General features: G+C 42.8%; 1 protein-coding gene across 1 annotated transcript in view; it reads right to left on the bottom strand.

Moving 5' to 3' along the window:
* Nucleotides 1-24,101, bottom strand: part of Nckap5 (NCK associated protein 5) — a 918,845-nt gene that overhangs the window by 2,120 nt on the left and 892,624 nt on the right. The window lies entirely within an intron of this gene.

Here is a 24,101-nt window from a genome sequence, read left to right on the forward strand (position 1 = left end):
AATAGTCCAATAATGGTCTCTTGGGCTGGGGGGATGGCTCACTCAGTGTATTACTTCCTTGCAAAAATAAGGGCCTGCATTGGATCCTCAGAACCAATCTCAAAGAAATGGGTGTGGTGGTGCACACTAGCAATCCAAGTGCTGTGTAAGCAGAGAAAGGATGCTCTCTGAGCTCCATAGCCAGCCAGCCCAGCCTACTTGGTGAGTCCTAAGCCAGCGACAACCTGTCTTTAGAGAAAAAACATACCCCAAATCCAAAGCAAAACAAACAAACAACATGGACAGTGCCAGAGGAATGACTCTTTAGGTTGTCTTCTGGCCTCTACTTGTATTAACAAAATGCGTACCTCTACACACGGGAACGTGCACATGCGTGTGCGAACACCCTCCCCCACACACACATACACACGATATTTAGTATGTCCACTAGCTCAAACTTTAGTCACTGTAGCAGGAAGTCAAAACCCTTTTCTATAGTTATTTGGAAACACAATACTGCTAACAAAACTCACTTTTCTAGGAACACAAGATCAGAAAGAAGACTCATCCTGATGGTCACTTGGCTGTGGCTTCCCTGCAAGGCAGAGAGTGGCATCTGATGCCAGGTTGGCTGAGTGTGGGGCTTTTATGCTTTCTGTTGGTTGGACCTATCCCCTTACGTTAAAAAACAAGGACAACAATATCATCACGACTGTTTTTTAAATTTTGTTACCCCGATCTTTCATTTCAATGATTAGTCAAACCATTCTGAACATCTGGAGTTTCTTCTACCACTCCCCGGTGCCCTGTTCGATTAGACCGGACTTAGAAATACCATGAGGAGACTGATGGAGGCAGACAGACACAGCCAAGACCTGGAGATTCTTCAATGCCAAGCATCCAACAGAAAGAGAAAAGAGATACAGAAGTGGATGACTGTAGTGTTCCAAGGGCCAGTGCTGGGGCTTTCTCTGTTACGGAGAGTGGGGTCATTTCATAGGAAGATCTGGGAGTATGCCTTGAATTAGTGTTCATTTAATTACTCAGTGTGCTGAAGTATTACTTGTAGACCTGGTTTTCAATCTTAAATGGTTGCCTGGAAACCATGGTGAGGGGCTGGTCCACAGATTCCTAGCTGCGCACAGATGACGATTCCATCATCAGGAAGAACTCAAGCAAGTGCTTTTTAATGTTCTGCCAAGTTTTAGGCCTTGATCCCTGCCCCCCTAAACTACATGGTGTAATATTAACAGCGGAGAGTAGGAAATGGCTTGGAGACAGTAAATGTTTATGTCTATCACAGAATATGAATATGTATTTATATTTAGGTGAATAAAGAGTTTTCAATACAGTTTCTCATCACCAGGATGTGTTTGTTACTTCTTTTCAAGAAACACAAGCATTTTCCTCACCTGTACCTGGTCTATATGGATCTCAGATTCACTCAACAAAAACTTCTCAAAAGCTACTCTAAGGCAGATGGAAAGGCTGTATGTAGGCCACATGGTGCAGTAGGTTAATTAGAGGCCCTGGAGGGAGACAACCTGAGTGTGACAGCTAGACCCTGGCTGTGCCACCAACATCTTCCTTCAGGTGTGAATGGTGACAGGTGGACCTGTTTAAGCACTGAGGAAAATCTAGAAACACAGCAGCTTACAGCCCTCACCACATAGCGGCTGCTTCTGCACGTTTTCTTCAGCAATGCAGTTGCTGGTAAGTATTACTGTAAACACGTGATCCCTCCTGTGTCTGTGAACAACCCTAAGGAAACTCATTAGGGCACCACACACACACACACACACACACACACACACACACACACACACATCACACACCCCCCCCACATCACACACACACACCCCACATCACACACACACACCCCACATCACACACACACACACACACACACACACACACACCACATCACACACACACACTCACTATACACCACACATACACCACACCACACCCCCCCCACATCTCTCTCTCTCACACACACACATACACCACACACACATATCACACCACACCCCCCACATCTCTTTTACACAACACACACACACACACACACACACACACACACACACACACAGGATTATCAGTCCATGACAGTGGTTCTCAGAGTTGACTCTCCAGACTAGCAGCAGCCACTGGAATAGCAAGGAGCTGGTTGGAAATGCAGTTCCATGATGTTCACCCAGACCTGCTACAACAGAAATCTGGGGCCCTGCCACTTGTTCTAAACAAGCTCAGAATGCGATTCTGACACATGCTCAGTATGCAATATATACATGTGCTGGCTAGTTCAATGTCAACTTGATACAGCTAGTGTCATCAGAGAGCAGGGAGCCTCAGTGGAGAAAATGCCTCCATAAGATCAAGCTGTAGGCAAGCCTGTAAAACATTTTCTTAATTAGTAACTAACAGGGAGGCGCCCAGTCCAGGCCATTGTCGGTGGTGCCAGTCCTGGGTGCTATAAAGCAGGCTGAGCAAGCCATAGGGAACAAGCCAGTGAGAAGCACTCCTTCATGGCCTCTGCATCAGCTCCTGCCTTTAGGTTCCTGCCCTGTGTGAGTTCCCATACTGACTTCCTCCAATGAAGAACAATATGGAAGTGTAAGCTGAATAAATCCTTTCCTCCCCAACTCGATTTGGTCGTGGTGTTTTATCACAGCAGTAGTAGCCCTGACTAAGACAATACAAGTATGAAAGCTTTAAAATAAAAGAGTGGTAGCTGGGCAGTGGTGGCGTACGCCTTTAATCCCAGCACTCGGGAGGCAGAGGCAGGCGGCTCTCTATGAGTTCGAGGCCAGCTTGAGCTACCAAGTGAGTTCCAGGAAAGGCGCAAAGCTACACAGGGAAACCCTGTCTTGAAAAAAAAAAAAAAAAGTGGGAGCTGTAGAGATGTCTCAGCTGTTAAAGGCTAGGCTCACAACCAAAAATAACACGTAAGAATCAGAACCCCATTTACACAGAGCGATATCCACAGCATGCATGTATGTATATGTCTATCTATCTATCATCTACCTCTAGAATCTACCTAAATTGTGTGTGTATCATCTCTCTGTCTGACTCTGGTCATATTGGTTATGGAGAGAAGGAACACATGCCTTCTCTCTGTGAAGTGGATGAAATGTGAGTTCACACTATTTCTTAGCTCCACACCTCTGGTGCAAGCAACAAGAAGTGGCACTCTTCACCTGGCTTCACAATGGGAGCCCCAGGAAGTAGTGATGGTTCAGGGACGTGGGCTGTGTCTAACATCAGAACATAGAAGGTGAGAAATCTAGGTCCTGCTTGCATTAATTAAAAAACTCTATGATTGTTTAATCACTTGCTCATAAGAAAAAAAAAATAACAGTGGCAAACAACAAATAAAACCTCCATGTGCACACCAGCCTGCAATATCTGCCATATCTGAGCTGATGGATCAGGCGTCCCTCTGGTCCTTTTCTACTGTCTACTTTTCAGTCTATGTTTTCAGTGCACATTCATGGCACATAGCAATGGGCTTGCACGGAGATGTTTCCACGCAGGCGTACCTTTCCCTCTGACCACAGTCACCCTGGCCCTCCTCCCCCATCTCCCATGATTTCCGTTCTGCCCTCCAGTCTTATTTCTGGTGGGATCTGTGGGGTCTCATGGATAGGAGGATAAAATTATCTGGGAACAGGAACAATCTTACATCTTCTTTTCCATTCATGTCCTTTTATTTCCTTTCCTTGTCTTACCTCTCTAGCTAAAGGCTTTAAGCATTGTGTTGAATACGCATAGAGAGAGAGTGGGCACCTTTGTCTTAGTCCAGATTTTAGAGGGAAGTTTAAGTTTTTCCTTACTTAGTACTGCATGTTGAGATCAGTAGCATCTACTTATTATTTAAGGTACATTTTACTTTTAATTATGTTGTGTGTGTGTGTGTGTGTGTGTGTGTGTGTGTGTGTGTGTGTGTGTGTGTGCAGGTACCCAGGGAGGCCAGAAGGTGTCTGATCTCCTGGAGTTAAAGTTATAGACAGTTGTGAGACACTAAATGTGGGTGCTGGGAATTGAACTAAGCAGCAAGAACCCTTAACCACTGAGCCATCTCTCTAGCCCCTTAATCTATATTTTATGTCCAACAGTGTTTGTTTTATGAATTGGGCATTCCAATATTTGTTGTGTATATGATTAGAATTGTTTTAGTCTCTTGATGAATTATATTATAACCAATATGAAATGATATCCTTAATCTCTGCTAATTCAGAAATTAGTCAGATACTAATGTGGCTACACCTGCTTTTTCCTAGTTCCATTGCTTAGAATGCCTTTTTCTATTGTCTTACTCTAAGTCTGTATTGATATTTGCCAGTGAGGTGTGTTTATTGAATGTAACAAGTACATGGATCCTGTTTGAACCCTAACTACTACTCCTTACCTTTTAATTAGAAATTTGAAGTTAATAACATTATGACAAATTTTCTAATTTGTCTACTTTGTCCCTAAAGCCCAATCTTCCATCTGATCATTTCTGTTTGTAAAGCATTCCACTGAGTTTTTAGTTTAATTGAACTTCTCATTTATAAATTTTAATTTGAAGTTTTCAACATTTCTGTTACTTTACTGGATCTCCTTTTTCATGCCCTGTGTTCACACCCTCATTTCACTGCACTGTTTCATGATTAATTCACTCAGGGTATTTCATGTTCTCCTTGAAATTGTTCAATGTTCTTATACATTCCTTTGACTTCTTAGGTTACATGTAATTTGCTGTCATTGGAATCCATCACTAAAGGATTGGTAATTTAGAGGAATCTTTTTGTTCTTGGTTTTTCATGTTTCTCCGCTGGAATTTGGACTCTGGGATTAGGTCATTGATTTGATTCTTTTTTTTTTTTTAGCACCTGTGTTTTTCAGTTGGTGTTTTTTGCAGTGTTCAAGTGTGGTTGGCTTCTTGTATGTTGAGGTATCATTCCTCCCATCTCTATTGAGGTGTCCTTCGGTAGATAAGCCCTCAGCCCCACACACCCTGGGCACTGGCATGATCTGCAGCATCTCTCTGAAAATTCCCTGCAGAAGCAACACAAGAGCTGGAGAGGCTTAAGAGGCTTTGGTTGCTTGGTCTGCCTGCAGGAGCATGCACGCTTTGCTACATGTCAGTTCTGCTCCCTCCCTGGAGCATCCATGCAGTTCTGTGGTTCTCTGGGTCTCCTGATCGCGGTGGGAGAAGAGAAACCTGTGGAGTTCATATAGATGTGACCAGGAAAGTATTTTCTACTTTTCTTGACTGAGCAGTTTAACTGCAGAGTTCGCTCCAGATCTGTAGCCTTCTTGCCTCAGGGGAACAGACAGAGTCCCAGGACAGTGGAACCAAGTAATTTTCCACTATTTGTTTCATGGTACTTGTGGTTCTGTCATCCCAAACTTTGTCTTTGTCCCGGATATCTTTCTTTCCTCTTTGTTTATGGAACAGGAAGCATGGGTGTAGTAGTATTTTCTCATTGGGATCATCAGCCCACAAATAATGGTATGTTGTGGAGAGGGGGAGGCAGTGGGGCGGTGGTTCCTGTTCCCTACAACTTTGGTTTTAAGGCTTTAGGTTACAGTTTGTTGTTCCCTCTATAAACATAACATCCGGTATTTCTATATTTTGTCTGGTCTCCTGTAGTCTGTGGTTCAGGATTCCTTTTTCCCTCTCCATACTTCTCATTTCTTTTGAAGTTTCAGATAATTTCTTCTTCCATAGTCATGTGGCTGTAGGAAGGTGCTACCTGCCTCTACCCCATGATTTTCCTCTCCTGTTAGACACTTTAAAAAATGCCCTACTGTTGTATAGGAGTCTCCTCCAGATTGAAACAGTCTCTCCAGGAGGGAGGGGTAGTGTGAGCGAGCCAAACAACAACTATCTTGGAGAGTTCAGCTGTATCCCCTTGCAAAAGATCAATCCAGCTGGGCTTGCTGATGGTTTATAGGTGTCCCCTGCTCCTGGACGCCTAGATGGGTGGAGTAAGGCCTGGGCATACTTGTCTGAGCATCCAGCTGTTTCCCACCACCTGAGAGCTCTGCACATGGGTTGGGAGAAGAGCAGGGAATGGTAGAGTGAGGTGGCCACAGCAAAGTCCTCAGCCCTGCTCAGTAAGGCTTTCCAGGTGTGGCTGGGTTGTGGAGAGTGTCCTCACTCCAGTCAACAGCCCCTCACCTATGCTCTGTAGAGCAGCCCAAGAAACTCACTGGGCATCTTGTTCCAGTTTGTCTGTTTGTCCTTTGGATCTTAAGAGGATGGACAGACATGGCTTTATGTTTTCCCATGTTAAAGAATGTTAGTAACAACTAGATAATTCACGAGGCCTCCTCGGATTTACAGAAGCAGTGAACAGCTCCTGGATAGAGAAAGGTTGCTGAGAGGAGACCCCCCTGACCTGCGAAGCTACCTGTAAATTGTGCAGAGAGCTCCAGGGATAGAGTTTTAGCAAGCAGTCACTAGTGCTGGGATGGACTTTGGGGGGAGGTAGCTGCTTTGATCATCCCTGCTCCTATAAGCAACCCCTCAGGCACACCCCCTGTTAGTAACCCCAAGAAAAACTCATTGGTTCACAGAGTTAGACTCTAGTGCAATCATTATTTTGGTCTGTCCCTATCTAGGGTGAGTAGCCGTGTGTGTTCTGTCTCCCTAGGAAAAAGCCTCTCACCTAATATCTACCTGTCCCCCCCCGCCCCCTACCAAGTTTTTCCATAAGGCTTAGCCAGATACTACGTGGTCCAAGTTTTCTCAGGTCCTTTCCAGAATCTTCAGTTGCTTTTGAGATTGTGACTTCTCCTTGCCTCTGCCCAGGAACCCATGGAAGCAGGCTGGGCACTGTCTTGTCAGATGCCATTTATCTATAAATGTTTGAAGCCACATTGGCTTTCCATTTAAATAGAAGGAGTGATTGAGGTCAAACAGTAAGGTGCTCATGATCTACTTGGCAAATGGTAACAAAACAGTGTGACTATCACACACTAGCCCCAGTGATGACAGCTCACGTTAACGGCAGTAGACACCGAGGACACTGAAGGGGTTATCTGGTGGTTTCTCCACTTATTACCTTTTACCTTTCCTTGTCTTTCATCCATTTGATAATCCTTTTTGTACATATGACGTGTGTGTATGTATGTGTGTGTATGTGGGAGAGTTCAGGTGCATACATGCCACAGCGGGTGTATGAGGTCAGAGGACTACCTTGGGTCCCAGTCCTCTTTGCCTTCTGCCTTCCTAGAGATAAGGTGTCTCTGCTCACTGCTGCATCCACCAAGGCTGCTGGCTCACAAGCTTCTGAGGACTGCCCTAGTTCAGCTTCCCATTTCACCATAGGAGTGCTGGCATTACAGACAGGCTCTACCCTGCCTGGCTTTCACAGGCTCTGGGGATTCGAAAACACATCCTCAAGCTTGCAGAGCAGACACTTTACTCATGGCACCATTTTTTCTAGCTCTATTGGTTTGTTTATACAACTGTAACCTAGTTGGGCCTGGGACTCACTATAGAGCCCAGGCTGACCTCAGACTTGCTATAATTCTATTCACTCAGCTTCCAGAGTAGTGAGAGTTCAGTAATAAGCCTCGTTTCCAAATTGCTTCAATGTGGAGGCTGTCATTAGCATCTCCATTTATAGCCCTGAGGCTTGAGGAGGTATAGGAACTCACTTAAGGTCCTGCTGTAGTACTGTTTGAGTATGGCAGTGTCCCTGCAGAGCCCAGGTTCTTAACCTTCACCTTGAAAAGGCACTTAACAAGTATCAGTCAATTGTGTCTTTAAGAGTAACACCTAAAATAAAAATTATGGGGCTCGTGATAGGGTTTAACAATTAAGAGCAAACACTGTTCTTGTAGAGGACCAAAGTTCAGTTCCCAGCACCCATGCCAAGTGGCTTACAACAGCCTATAACTCTAGCTCCTGATATGACATCCTCTCCTGGCCTCCTTGGAAACTGCATTCATGTGTACAGATGTACACATAGATACACACACACATACACACACACACACACACACACACAAACACTTAAAAATAATATAAATAAAAATAAGAATTACAGAAGAACAATAATGATGAGTCCAGCACAGATCAGTGCTCAACAGGCATTTTGTCCGTTCCATAAAACATCCCATTCCTTCACATGTGTTGTATTTCACCAGAATTAAAATGAAATTATTGTATTCAATTTGTCTCCTATAGGTGGCAACAGCTGTATGAGTGACTTTCTTGTTGGGGCTTTTTGTTGTACTTGGGAACAAAAGCAGAGCTGAACAGGCAACAGGAGGACATGTTTTCAGGCTAGAAATGAGCATCTTTGTACACTCATAACGTATTTCCTTGTCTTTTGTGCAAACACAGGCTTCTGAGTGGTAATCCTAGCCAGGAACTGTGAGGTATGCTCCCAAAGTCTCTTGAGAATCACACTGCAACTAATTTAATGCCTTGTTGACAAACAGTAATCAATCAAACCAATTTACTGTATGGCTGACTCTGCATAAATAATCTCATGGTTATGATTCCCAGAGATACTCCATAAGAGAGGGTACTCTTGGTCCTATTTTGAAGGGTAAATAGACTTAAGATACAGAAAAGAAGTGGGAGAGTATTCCAATATGATGCCATGTAACAGGTGCCTGCTGTCTCAGTACACTGGTCTGTTGTCCACTTCCGGTCAATATGTCATGAGAGTCTATCTCTCAGTCTAGTAGATTCTGTAGTAGACAGACCTGCTGTAAAGCTGGAGACACAGAATGAGATGTGACAAAGAGATGCTCAGTGACCCAGTCAGAGTCTCAGAACTGTTAGCACAGTAGATGGGAAGAAAGAACTTTATTTCCAAATAGGTTCCCCTTTAGGGTCTCATGGAGCTCTAATACCAACATAGATGGCAAGGGAGGCCAGAGCTGACTGTGCCTTACAGAGGATACTTATGGGACCTATGGTTTGCACAGATTTTAGATTCAGGTGAAATTTGACCTCGACATTTGCTTGTTGTTTGTTTGTTTGTTTGTTTGTTGGTTTACACAGACACACATAGCAAATGTTTTCACTGTCAATGAAAGTCGTGAAGGAATTGTACATAGAGCAACACTGATAATGTTAGGAAGGACCAATAGGAGGAGAGACAAGCTCTTGCAGAAGATGTGAGCATATTTGAGGAGAGACCCCAAAACTCAAGGAATTAAGCCAGCAAAAGAGATACATTTATAACTATATACCTATACCTACTAATGGAGCTATCTATCTATCTATCTATCTATCTATCATCTGTCTATCTGTCTATCTATCTATCTATCTATCATCTATCTATCCATCTATCATCTGTCTGTCTATCTATCTATCTATCTATCTATCTATCTATCTATCTATCTATCTATCAATCTATCTATCATCTATCATCTATCTATCCATCTATCATCTGTCTATCTATGTATCTATCATCTATCTATCCATCTATCATCTATCTATCTATCTATCTATCTATCTATCTATCTATCTATCCTTCCATCTATCATCTGTCTGTCTATCTATCCATCTACCCACCCACCCATTCATCTACCTACCTACCTCTACCTATCTGTGTATGCTAATGTCCACTTCTAAGAGATGCATGTTAAGTTTTATAGCTGGAAACTCCTGCCCACATTCAGAGAGAAATATACAGTAAACTTATGAAACAGCAAAATGAAGCATCATTGTATGATTAAGGCTACTCTTTTATCATTTCAAATAAATTTTCATTGTAGATTTTCTCTTAAAGGTGTAGGTTCTCATTTCTACTGTAAAATGTCAGAAAGCTATTCAAAGCTGCTGAGGGAATTCAAATTGAGCTTCCTTCCTCAGATGAGCACTAACTCAGCATCAGAGTCCTTAGCCCAAATTAGCACAAACAGGGTCTTAATTAACATTCTGAGTCTCTTAGTTCTCTACTGCTATAGAGAATCACTGCCAATCATCCCAGGAAAACACATGGTAGGCAAATAGCCAAACTTACAAAGTATTTTTACTATGTGTCAAGTACAGAGTGACTTTATTGCATGAATTATCTCATTTTATCCTTAAAGCGATCCCACGAGAGAGTTCGATTATCAACCCCATTACACAAATGGGAAAATACAGACAGAGAGGTCTAAATACTAGTCCAAATATGCATGGCTAATCTGCCGGAGAGTCAGGAGTGGAGAAAAGGCAGACAGAATACAGATTCCATTGGTACACATTATAGCAGGTATCTGGAAGCTAGTATGTGACTGCTGACAGTGTGCTAATTAGCTAGGTAATCCCTCTGACACCCTGGTTCTTTACATTAAAGTTCTTTCTGAATCTCCCCACTTTATAAAGTGCTGGAGACTTAATTGGGTGTCCTGTATGCATCTATTACTGGCTCAATAAACAACCTTAATATTCTTCCTCCCCATCTTAGTTCTCAGGGACTTAAAGAAGAGTGAAAGGCTGACAGTTGACTCCAATCTCAACTTTTTTACTGAGAAAGCAGCAACTAGAGTATGAGGTTCCCGTCTGTAAATAAGTGAGCTCCTCACATTGGTAGTGAGAAATAATGAGCTTCCCAGGCAAGCACAAGTAATTGAATTCCATCTCCAGATCTCACTGAGAAAAGCTGGCTAGGGTGGCACCTGTCCATAATCCAGCACTGAAGAGAAGGAGGCAGGAGGAACCTTGTAGTTCACGAGCCAGGCAGCCTAGCACAATCATAGAACCCTAGGCTTAGTAAAAGACCCTGGCTGAAAATAAAGACAGCCTCTACATACATGAGTGCACACATGTCCATAGTCAGACAGACAGACAGACAGACAAAATAAAGACAGCCTCTACATACATGAGTGCACACATGCCCATAGTCAGACAGACAGACAGACACACACACACACAGACACACACGGGGGGGGGGGATAACGAGGCATGATAGCTGGCATCTCTGAGATGGGGAGTGAACTTTCTCATAAACCTCATATCACACACAACCAAAAAGAATGCATGAATGCATGCTTCTGGTAGCTAGCTCAACCTGAGAGACCTGAAGGGAGATCTTGAAGTACCTGTGCACTACCTTTTTTACAGGTAGATTTTTCTTGGGGCCACCAGCTTATAAAAAACAACATGGAGACTTATTATGAAAGCTCAGCCTAGAGTTTAGGTTTGTCCCACTAGCTCTTGTAATTTAAATTAACTCATTTATATTTATAATCTATGTTTTGCCTCATGACTTTTTACCTCTCTTCCATCTTGCACTTCCCGTTTCCTCTCAGTGTCCTCTGACATCTCTCCTGTGCCTGGAATCATCTCTTTTCCTTCTCTCTCTGTCTGGAACCTCTTCCTGCCTCGCTATTGGCCATTCACCTTTTTATTAAGCCACTCAGAAGGTGCCCTGGGAAAGACACAGCTTCACAGAGGACAAAAAGATCATCTCACAACATTTCCTGAGGTTGCTAGTGAACTGAGTTACTCTTCCCTTCCCTGCTGAGAAGTGTATGAGGAGCCCAGACATAACAGGCTGGAAGAACATACCCAGTCTTAGGAGACTATGTCACCACCAGGGCTTTGTTCTGAGCTCACTATGTGGGTCAGGCTGGCCTTGAATTTGCTCTGTAGCCCAGGGTGGTTTCAGACTTGCAATTATTCTGCTTCAGCTTCCCAAGAGCTGAGATTATGGATATGGACCACTATGCTTGGCTCTTCAATGCAGACTTTAACCAAATAGTCACAGACACATTGGGGCCAAGAAGACGAAGATAATTCAGAGACTATGGCAGAATGGGTTGGGCAGAGAAGCCTCTCAAGGTGTAGACCTGGGAGGGAGGTGACTCAGCAGATATGGAAGAGAAGCAAGCTTCCATTTGGAAGCAGGTAAGTCAAGTGAAGGAGGCCACCTAAGCCAGGGCTTCGGTTTTGTATCAATTCTCCTTTCTGTTGCTAGGATGGACTATCTGTCCAGAAGCAACAGTTTAACTTATGGTTTGAGGGGATACAGTCTACCATGCAATACAGAAAAGGAGCAACGGTAGGAGCAGAAAGCCTCTGTCTATATTGCCTCTGCAGTCAGAAAGCCAAGAGCAGACAGGAAGTGTCCCTAGACTATAACGCCTCAAGGCCTCTCCCAGTGATCCCCTTCCTCCTCCGGCAAGTCTCTAAAGGTTCAGCAACCTTTCCAAACAGTGCTCCCAGCTGGGGATCAAGGGCTCCAACACATAAGCCTATGGGGCCATTTTATATTCAAACAGCAGGACAGACAGACTTGTAGCTGAAGGTGCAATTTTTTTCCCACCTTGAGCACTAGGAAGAGACTGCGTAGAATTTTGTCATCCTCTCATGTGGGGACTAGGAGGAGGCATTTTAATATAGGTCTTTTGGTAGAAGGTTGTGTATAACTTCAAGTCCATTTTAAATGACATTTAGTGGGGGCAAGCCCATCTCAAGGGTAGCCATTTTCCTAGCTCAGAGGCACTAGTTAATCTGTTCCATAATGTCTCTTGTGCCATATTCCTGGTGGAGCTACCTTCTGACTGAATCATAAAAACAGACAGCAGGACCTTTGTTGAGCACTAGAGACCCCTCCATGCTCTCCTCAAGGGTTGTGGTGTTAACCCTGTTAACCTGGTCAGATTCCAGCACAGATAATTACCCTCTCCTGGCACTGCATCCCTTCTATTAACTCAACTGGACACATGACTTCACTTACTCTTCTGAAAATTACCCGTTGTAATAGAGAATCCTTCTCTCCATTCAACCCCAGGCAGGGATCTGTGATTCAGTACTTTGGGGGCACTCTGTTTCATTACTGGGGTCTTGCAAATTTTTTAGCCTCTCCTGGGCAAACTTGTTTTATTAGGTGAAAGATTAATTTCCAGCTGAGATGTGCTGTTATGACTAAATTAACTCCATAGCTGTCTTTAACTGTGATCAACGGTTTTCAATGACCTTTGCAGGAACTCTTGAACCCAGGGTGGGGGGAAATGAATTTGTAAAAAAAAAAATTAAAAAAAAGGAAACTAGAGGGGCTTGAGATTGCTAAAGAATGGTACATCTCATGGAAATGGAGGGATGGACACCAGAAAGAGACAAAGGCCACAGAGCTATGCAAGGGCAAGAGAAAAGGACTGACGGAAAGTATTCTGTAAAGAGACAGTCTCCTAGCTTGCTTTCCATTGTTTTGATAAATGCCATGACCCCAACAAACTTGGGCAGTAAAGGTTTATTTGGTCTGCACGTTCTGATTACAGTCCATCACTGAGGGCAGTCAGGGCAAGAGCTCAGGAGGAAAGCTGCTTACTGGCTTGTTCTCTAAGGCTTGCTTTCTTGTATAACCCATGACCACCTGTTTAGGGGCAGCGCCAACCACAGTGAGCAGGGCCCTCCCACATCAGTCAGCCATGAAAAAAAATCCCCACAGGCTTTATAGACATGTCCACAGGACAACATGATGAGGCGTTTTCTCAGCTGAGGGTCCTTCTTCCCAGGTGTCTCTAGTGTGTGTCCAGTAGACACAAAACTACCCATAATGGGATATGTTCTCAGATATGTAAAACAGGCAGAAATGTAGCCTTCACTAGTAAAATACAATAAAAAGAATATCACAACATTGTTAAGTCAGAGAAGGGCACTTGGGAAGAGGGAAGGGTAAAACTGGAATAGACATGAAAACACACTTGCTATTTCTAAACTCTGATTTGGGAGTTATCATCTGAAATGCCCATAGGAAGACTTTCATTCTCCCATCCCCACTCCTGGTAGTTGATACATCCTTGGTGCATAGCTTGAGGCTGGGGAGATGGCTTAGGGGGTAAAGTGTCTGCTGGGTGAGCAAGAGGACACGTTTGTTCGGATCACCGGAAGCCATGGTGCAATTGTGATCCTAGAGAAAGCTGGCTAGCAAGACTGGCCTCATCAGCAAGCCCTGGGATTGACTGAGATGCCCTGCCTCAATAAATAGGGTAGAAGAGCAACAGAGGATGATCCCCAGCACAAACCTCTGGCCTCCACACTTAAAGTGTTCAATTTATTCACACATATGTGCAACATGTATAGATATATGAACACATATCAAGACACATATTAAAAAGTAGTACAGTAAGCTTTTCAGTGCAGATTTCATGACAATTTGTCAATTCTCTCCAAAGTAAAATAGGCATTATTTTATAGTGACCTGGAATTAGGCAAACAAGCCAGTCCACTGATAGCACCTTGTATAAGTTGTGTAACTAAATGGAACATACTTCTCTGCACAGAATGCAACTAAAAAACATCCAGGGATGAAAATGGAGCAAACACTGAGCTAGAAACCTCCAGACTGGTTAATTCTGGTGTCAGCTGATGAGAGTGTGAACATCAGATTATCTTTAATTCACAGGCATGATTATGAATAAGTTTATACACACACAAACACACACACATATAAATGAATACACATACAAAAATCACACACATATACATACTCACACATATACACACAAACACAGACATTACACATATAAAACACATAAATATATAAACATACACATGTATACATACACACATTCATACATGTATACACATTCATACATGTATACACATTCATACATGTATATACATATACATGTAAACACACATTTATACATACATATATGTATGTATAGTTATACATCCACAAATACATATGAACACATGTATACACACATACAAGTATATAGACACACACATATGCTACTTGCTTGATTTCAAAGACTAATTAGGAAATCTTCTCCCTCATTGCCCTTTGGATCACTCTGTTCCTTAAATACAGTTACACACATGTTACGCCTTTGCAGCACAGAGGTCCTGTAGACTTTGCCAAAGGAAATGTAGCATGAAGGGAACATCCGTACCTTCTCACCTCCACACAGCTATGATTTCACTTTGGAGTGACAGAGTTTTGTCTATTCTTACAAGAAAAGTAAAATACATTTTTTTACTTGAATCAGGTCAATAATATTTATAAAATTACACTCTGATTTTTACTCAGTCCTGGAAATTCTCTTTTCAGGAGAAAACATCCAATGTCATTAGAGGGGTAGAGATCGTGAAATTATACCTGAGTGTTATGTGTTTGTGAGTGCGAAAGCCCAGGGGGATGTACTGTTATCTAGCCACGTGTATTATGTGTTTGAGTGAGTATGCGCACATGTGCTTAAAAATACATGTGTATGCACATGTGTAGAAGCAAGAGGTCACTGCTGGTACTTCCTCAATTGACCTCCACCTCATTTGTGGACAGGGGATCTGAATTTACATTTAAGCAGCGAGCATGCCACTGAATGAGTCATCTCTCTAGTCTGCATCCCACAAGGACTTGACATTGCAATTCAAGGTCATCATCTATGATATTCACACTCAAGAACTGTGTAATTACATTCCGTGCGTGTGTGTGTGTGTGTGTGTGTGTGTGTGTGTGCTATTGAAAAGAGCAGACCCATGGCAGAATGTGCACACATTGGCTTTTCCCTTTCCCTAAATGCAGCCATCAAGAAATGCCTCACTTGGTGTGAGCTAGCATCAGACTGCTGTGGGATGTTCAAAACAGCAACAATTTGTTTAAAATGTTTTCCATTGGCATAGATTTTAGTTTATTGATACAAGTTTAAACTTAATTTTGTTATACTGTATATATATTCTACTCTGATTTGAGGTATTATGTTTATGTAACTTGTTTATATTGTAATGGATAATTAAGAAATACAGATCAATTAGTCTTCTATGATAGTCAAACTAATAGTCATGTTAAGTTTTCTAGGTATACATAGATATATTTCAGATAGACAGATGATCTTCAAACACTTCAAAGACCTACAGAATATGATTTTTAAATTGTTTTTAAAATTTAGACTTTCTAGACAATGAGACATGTCTGCTCCTGGCAGACATTTACAGACCGACTTACTTCAGAGAGGAGGATGGACATTAAAGACACTTCATATGGAGTTTATCTTCACCTTGACAAAAACAGTCATTTGGGCAAGAAACTCTTCTTGCCTGGACTGCTTGATCGACTGGACATGCAGGACCCATAGAAAGGTGAACACTGAATTTTGCTTGACAAAATGGTCCTTCAGGTTCCTGCTTCGCAGAGGAAACTGCCAGACGTTCTACAGGACACTAAAATTAGTGACTGAGAGACTCTAGACCTGTGGGCTAAAGACAGATGCCCCAACTTTACCAAAAAAAAAAATAAAATAAAATAAAAAAAAAAAATAAAAAAATAAAAAAAAAAAACCTTGGGGGTTGGGGATTTAGCTCAGTGGTAGAGTGCTTGTCTAGCAAGCGTAAGACCCTGGGTTCAATCCTCAGCTCCATAAAAGAAAAAAAAACCTGGATGACTGTCTAGGCTGCCAGCTGTCTCTGTCTACTCTTACAAGACTCCCAAAAGTTGCTTGTGTCCTTCTCCCATTTCTCAGGTAATATTATATTCTTTGGAGGTCTTTGATGTAGTTGAAGACTAGAGATAGTTATAATTTTCCTTAGTTATGATAAAAGATAAGTTAGATATAAAACCTTAGACTCACAAATATAAGATAGATAAGATATCGTCTTTAATTTTGCCAAATAGGCTAGTTGTTATAAACAGACTAGATATTATAACTGTAATTCTTGCTTGATAATTGTTTTGTTATTTGTAATTTTACTATGTGAAAGTTAAAACCTTCCTTTAAACAAAAAATAGGGAAAGTGCTGTGGGATGTTCTGTAAGTCACATGTATTGCTCTGATTGGTTAATAAATAAAACACTGATTGGCCAGTAGCCAGGCAGGAAATATAGGCGGGACAAGCAGAGAAGAGAATTCTGGGAAGGGGAGGCTGAAGGAGAGAGACACTGCCAGCCACCGCCATGAGAAGATGTTAAGATATTGGCAAGCCACAAGCCATGTGGCAGCTTATAGATTAATAGAAATGGGTTGATTTAAGATATAAGAACAGTTAGCAAGAAGCCTGCCACAGACATACAGTTTATAATAATTTAAGTCTCTGTGTGTTTACTTGGTTGGGTCTGGGCAATTGCAGGACTGGCGGGTGAGAGAGATTTGTCCTGACCTTGGGCCAGGCAGGACTGGAGAAAACTCTAGCTACATCAGACAATTTGTTCAAATCTGGGATCCTATACTCTTCAGGCAGGGGGAGAGTTGGTGATGTGTGTTTGTGTGTGTGTGTGTGTGTGTGTGTGTGTGTGTGTGTGTGTGTGTGTTGCTGTGTATGTGTGTGTGTACAAACTAAGTCTTTATGTAATGTTTTAAGTAAACTTACAGTTTTGTATATTGGGTTTAGTTCTCAGCTATCCTTGGCTTCACATGGCTCACTAGAAATGACTAGACAACCAGGATTTATTCTAATAGAGTAGGGAGGGATACACCATGCACCTCAACCTCCAGTCTCTCAGCCATCTTACAACAGCTCTGGAATAAGTGGGACTGCAGCCTAAAATTCATGTAGGAGCGCACTGATTTCTGGGGAGGTGAGGTTGTTGCTTTACTCTTTTGTAAGCTATTCACCTCCTAATGTGGTTGATGTTTCAGTTCAGTGGCTGGTCGGCTTTTGCTTTGCATAAAATCATTTGACATATTGAATCCTAAGAGCTGGGGCAACTCAGAAGTGACACTAATTTATTGATCGTTCTTCTAAGGAGAAAACTCCCTTGTGGAAATTTTTCTAAAGATTCAGAAACCACCAGCTGCAATTATATTCTGAAAATTCAGACACAATAGCCAATACAAAATGTTATTGAAAAGAGCAGACCCATGGCAGAGTGTACACACGTTGGCTTTTCCTTTTCCCTAAATGCAGCCATCAAGAAATGCCTCACTTGGTACGAGCTAGCCTCAGACAATTTTTTCAAGTCCAGAATCCTATACTCTTCAGGCAGGGGGAGAGTTGGTGATGTGTGTATGTGTTATGTGTGTGCATGTGTGTGTGTGTGTGCGTGTGTGTGTGTGTGTGTGTGTGTGTGTGTGTGTGTGTTTCATAACATTGATGATATTTTTAGAGGCAACAGAAAGACTGATGGCGAAAAACCTACAAATATTACTAGTGTGACAATTTTAGAAATTAAACTGTAGGGAGATTAAGCTATACCTATCTTAACACCAGCATTCAAGTACCAGGCAGCATGTAGATGCACCTTAACACCTCCACAAACTTCTAATCTGTGGGAAGTATGTGTCAAGCCTCTCAGTGGGTGCCCAAAATCACATGAAATACTTAATTTAATATATATTATTTCTAGCCATACATGTGATTAAAATTTAGTTAACAAATTAGGTACAACGAGAAATTAACAGCAGAATAATTATAATTATATTTTATGTGAATGTAGTCTCATGAAATACCTTACTGTATTGGACTCATGCTCTTAAAAGAGTGTAGGATAATACAGTGTCTCAGTGATGTGATTAGGTAAAAAATGACATGTGTGTTGGTACATAGAATGAGACCAGTAAGCAAGCTGCAACTGAACACAGCACTCTGAGGATGTGACAGATGATCTGATGACTGAGGTGGCTAAAAAATCAAAGGTAGGTAGTGTATGTACTATGGATATTTTGAATGGAGTTGTGGCTCAGCAAGTGAAGAATGGGTAGTGTAGACAGTGTGGATGTGCTGAGTGGAGGGATGGTTCCCATCCAGAGCAGGGTGGGACAGTAAGAGTGTTCACCATGCAGCTCATCACAGTGTGAGCAAGGCTAACATTTATGAATTCTTTAGTTGTGGGCTGTACTTGACTCTGATGTATAGGTGCTTGTCTCATTGCTGTGACCAAATACCTGAGAAGAGGTAATGTAAGTGAAAAGGACTTATTTTGGTTTGTAGTTTAAGAAGAGATATGGCTTGCTGCAGTGGGAAAGACAGGGCAGCTGGAACATGGGGTGGCTGGTCACATCGTATCTGTCCTTAGGAAGCAGAAGGGGGGCTACCCAATCTCAAGGCCTGCCTCCAGTTACTCACTTTCTCCAGCAAGTCTCCATCTCCTAACTGTTCTGAAACTGTCTTAAACAGCAGAACTAGCTGGAGACCAAGTCCTGGAGGCACATGCCTGTGGGGACCTTTCATTTCTAAACCATCACATATGGGTAACTGGGAGCCTGGAAAAGAAAACTCTTATGGGTGAAGAGAGAACACTGTCTACTCACCCAGCCAACTAACTGATGCATTCTCAAAGGCGGTCTCTTCATGAGCCATCTTAGCTGGCTTAATAATACTTTATGATCTCTAAGTCAACCACCCGTGAAAATAAAAAATAAACTTTATTTTTGTCTCTCATGCACAGAACAATTTAATTTTTAAATTAATGTAAAAGCAAAAGGCGCCTTGCTCCCAGTGAGGTACATCTGCCCCGCATGACTGTGTAAACACAACTCAATTGCTGGGAGAATTAAAGATGGATCAACAAAATCAATAGCTAATTGTGTTACTCAGGGTTTTTCATTTCAGATCTAATCTGAAAAGAAGGTCCAAGGGATGTTTGCTCTTGGTTTTCTTAAAATATTATTTAAAGCCCTCCTGTCAGGCCAAAGAGTTCACAGGGGTCTCCATACTATTTCCATAAGTTATTTGGCTTGTAAGTAGTCAAGGACATATCGATCGTCCAGCCTCTCCTGTTTTCATTTTTAAATTCTGTATCATTATCGGGCAAGCTGCCTTGCACTCAAGCCGTACCAAATTTATTATAAAAATTACACCACATAATACATGTCTTGGTACCAAATATAGTGTATTTCTTACATGGTAGACTAACTTCATTTTATTTTTTGTTTTTTTGAGACAGGGTTTCTCTGTGTAACCACCTTGGCTATTCTGGAACTCACTCTGTAGACCAGGCTGGCATTGAACTCACAGAGATTTGCCTGACTCTGCTTCCCAAGTTCTGGGATTAAAAGTGTAGGCTACCACAGCCCAGCCTCCTTTACTTGTTTTTAATTATGTGTGTTGTGTTGTGTTGTGTTGTGTTGTGTGTGTGTGTGTGTGTGTGTGTGTGTGTATGTGTGTGTGTCTGTGCACTTGTGAGCACAGGTATCCAAGGAAGCCAGAAGAGGGTATCAGATCCCCTGGAGCTGGAGTTACAGGTGGTCGTGAGATGCCTGTCATGGACGATAGGACTAAACTTAGGTCCTACACAAGAGCAGCACATGCTTGTAACTGCTGTGCTATCTCTCCAGCCCTGTAGACTAAACTCTGGTCTATTACATGATGATATCCATAGTGGTTTAGCAGCTGTATATCCCTAATCCCTTCAAAATCAGCAAAATAAACAGTGATGGGATTTATGGTCTGATGTTATTGTTAATTGTGAACCAGACAGAATGCACAATCACCTGGGAGATGGGCCTCTGGGCATGCCTATTGGGGCTTATCTTGATTGTGTTCATTGAGGTGGAAAGACCAAATTACTGGTAGTGGCATCATGCCCTGGCCAGATCTGGGAATATAGAATTAGAGAAACTGAGAATTAGAGAGCTGAGCACTAGGAAGTCATCACTGGGTGCTGTCCTCTAACTGTGGAAACAACGTGACCAGCTGCCTTGAGCTCTATCTGCCTTCATTTCCCCATCACAACAGACTCTGAGCCCAAATGAACCCTTTCTCCCTTAGGTTGCTTTTGTCAGAGTATTTTATTGCAGCATTGGGAAAAGAAACTGAGATATATGATTATATGTGGCGGGGGTGGGGCAGTGCTGGGCAGATGATCCTATAAGATGGACTATTTAGTCCCACATCCCAGAGGGTCAAGAGAAAATGCTGCTGTTTGAACAGAGCCTGGAGACTTTCCTCAGGTCTCATCTGTGCAGGCAGATGAGGAGAAACCGAGCACAGTGAGTTTCCTCCTATTCAGGGAGACAGACAATATTATCCAGAGGCTCACGGTGGTACCCGGTGGACTGTCTTGACCCTTGTTGCATTACAGTGGAGCTAAATATGATATGTTTGAACTTCTTTTCTCTTTAAAGTGCAACCTTTCATGTAATAAGTTAAGCCTTGCTCTCTTGCTCACATATTGTTAGAAGCCTCCATCCATTTCAGAGAGTGAAGGCAAACTAATTCTTGAAATAATGAATCATTTTTTTTTCTCTCTTGCCATCTTGCCATCTTGCCTGGAAATCCCGGGATTATTTTGCCATAGCAGACAATGACCTTCTCAAAGGCGGCCTATCAAATGCTCAAGATAAAATGCCTCAGGAAAAAAAAAATTGCAGAGAGGGAAAATGTTTGTGAGAGTGTCGATATGTTCATCCGTGGATGAGCAGCCATGTACTCTGCATGAAGCAGAGATGCAGAGACTCATGTGCTACTGGAGGTCCAGTGACCCCATTCCACAAGACCCACAGGAAATGATGCTTGGAGGGACCTTGAAGGAGATACCAAAGCCCTTCACCAAGTAATTGGGAAATGAATGGTTTTCGGGGCGGGGGGCAGTACCTGGCTCATGTATAAATTACCTAAAGGAAAGGGAGCTCCAGCTAGAGACATCTCCCACCATCTAGACAAATATGCTTCTGATTTATAAGTCTGGGAGCTAAGACTGACAATGAACTCTTTCTTCACTCCTTGACACCGTAGTCCCTCCTTCTCCCCAGGCAGTGGAGGGAGAAGGGAGTCCCTCCTATTTTCCTCCCCATGGAAGCAAGGTTCTTGAGAGGTAGGCGGGGTCCGCAGGGGAAACAGCAACGATCCAGGATTTAAGGACTGTGGGGCTACACTCAGGAGAATGGGATTGGCTTCTAAGGGCCAGAGACACCTGTCCATCTTTTATGGTTCTAGTACTCAAGTCCTGTTCAGTTTATGGGCAGCTGAAGACATAGACCTTAACTTCAGGAAAAATGCAAGATCCTAGGGCCAGTGTCTGACACAATGGGTAAAAACACTTGCCATGTGGACCTGATGACCGGAGTTCAGTACCCAGAACCCATGCCATGCAAAAGTAGAAGGAAAAAGCCAGCTCTGCAGAGTTAAAGCCACATGCATGTTGTGGTACTTGCAACCACATACATACATCAAGTGGCACATGCATACCCATACACATCCACCACCAATAATAATAATAATAATAATAATAATAATAATAATAATAAAATATCTTCCCCTTAATAAAACTAAAAGACAACTGGCAACTGAAGTGTGTTCTATGAAGTGGGGAAAACAAAAAATTCTCTAATTGCCAGACAAGCTCAGAATATCAATGGGCTCAAACCCGTAGTACCCAGAAGCATCAGGGGACAAGGATCACAGGGGTCAAAGGGCAATCTGAAAAGCAATCAGGACACCAGTGATCCAGGATTTGCAGATAAAATTAAGAATGCTCAGCAACATCTTGATGGAAGGTCAGTAGCATGCAGACAGATATCAAGCATATTCTTTAACTAGCCATTTGGGGATAGCAATGGGCAGAATTCTGAGCCCAGCAAGGCAGTCTGCAGGCATGGGTTCACGTACCTTACTCTCTCCAAAAGGTTTTTTCCCCGGGTTGATAAGATGTCTCAGTCAGCAAAAGTGCTTCCACACAAACATGAGGACCTGAATTTGATTCCCAGAACCCATGTAAAAGGAGCAGGGCGTGGTGGCCAGTGCAGAGGAGGGAGAGATAGGTGGACCTCTGAGGCTCACTGGCCATCCAGTCTAGCCTGAGAGGTGAGTTCCAGAACAGTGAGAGGTTCTGTCTGAAAAACTAAGATGGACAGTGTCCTGGAATGACATCTGTAGTTACCTATGGCTTCTATATGCATACACACATGCCTGCACATGTACCTGTACACAAAAAATGCACATTCACATGTGTATTCCCATATACAACTACCCAGACAAATATGTCTGCATGCACAAGAACCTGCATGCACATATGAATGCATGTACACACATGTAAATGCACTGGTAAACCCACATGACCTTCCATCCCCTGGGGTCACCATCACCCACTCCTGACACAGGCACTGGGAAATCTCATCATTTTCTACTTAGGAGCCAGCATGCTCTCCCTCCACTCCTCTTAGATCAGGATTGTGGGAAGAGCTAGACAATATTACAGTATCCATGTTTGCTGATGTGGTTCCATACCCATGTAGCCTGATTATGTATCTTCATGGCCCTGAACCACATGCCTGACACACAGACCACCTGTGTCGGAGAATCCTTGTTTTCCTGGTCCTTTGTTTTTCTCTAGCACTGTATTTTTTCACCCTGTAATGCCACTCCATGCCTTTGAAAGTGACTGGGTTCCAAGAACGAGATGCTAGCCTCTCCAATGGGAAATTTATTCATATCCTGCAGTGAAGTTGTGTCTAACCTTCTAGAAGACATCCAGATTTCCTCTGTTTAGGACTTGTGCATGCACATAATTACTTCCCCACTAGGGAAATGGGAAAAAATTTTGTTTTTCAGAAAACTTTGATTAGCACGTACTTGGAAGGAACGTCTCTGCTGCCGTAAGCGAGGCTCCCTGGAAGAACTCACCACGCAAACCCCAAAAGGACAGCGATTAAAAAACACATCAAGAGTGAGCAGGGATCAGACCACACAGCAGTGGGGTTGGAGGGATGGCTCAGTCAAAAAAGCATTGCTTTGCAAGTACAAAGATATGAGTTTGGTTCCCTGACGCCATGTGAAAGTGCCTAATGTGGTGATGTGCGCTCACAATCCTAGCACTGGGGAGGAGGAGACAGAGGGATCCCTGCGATTGGACAGCCAGCCATTGGCGCTTACTTAGTGAGTTCCAGGCCAGTCAAAACAACAAGGCAGATGACATCCTGAGGCATAACACCTAAGGCTGTCCTTTGGCTTCCACACATGCTTCACACACAAACACAAGATTTAAAGACAAATGTGAAAAGGCCCAGGGCCCTCAACAGACTCTTGTCCAGGATAGAATGCTAAATGATGACTTCCTCACCTGAAGAGGCCCTTGGTCCAAGCTGTGTCCCAGTACACAGGGAACCACATGGTGGCAAAAACTGACTCATGTAATAGGTAGCAACTTTTTCACATGCCCAAAATGACATAGGTTTGAGGGTGAAAGGGAGAGAATTGTCTACTTCTCAGCTTCATGAAAACCCAGACTTTCAGCTAGTGAAATGGGAGCAGGTCGGTGGTTCTCCTTGCTGGGTTCCAGGCCCGATTTCCCTGCTAC

Source organism: Onychomys torridus, chromosome 11, assembly GCF_903995425.1.
Source record: "Onychomys torridus chromosome 11, mOncTor1.1, whole genome shotgun sequence".
NCBI lineage: Eukaryota > Metazoa > Chordata > Mammalia > Rodentia > Cricetidae > Onychomys > Onychomys torridus.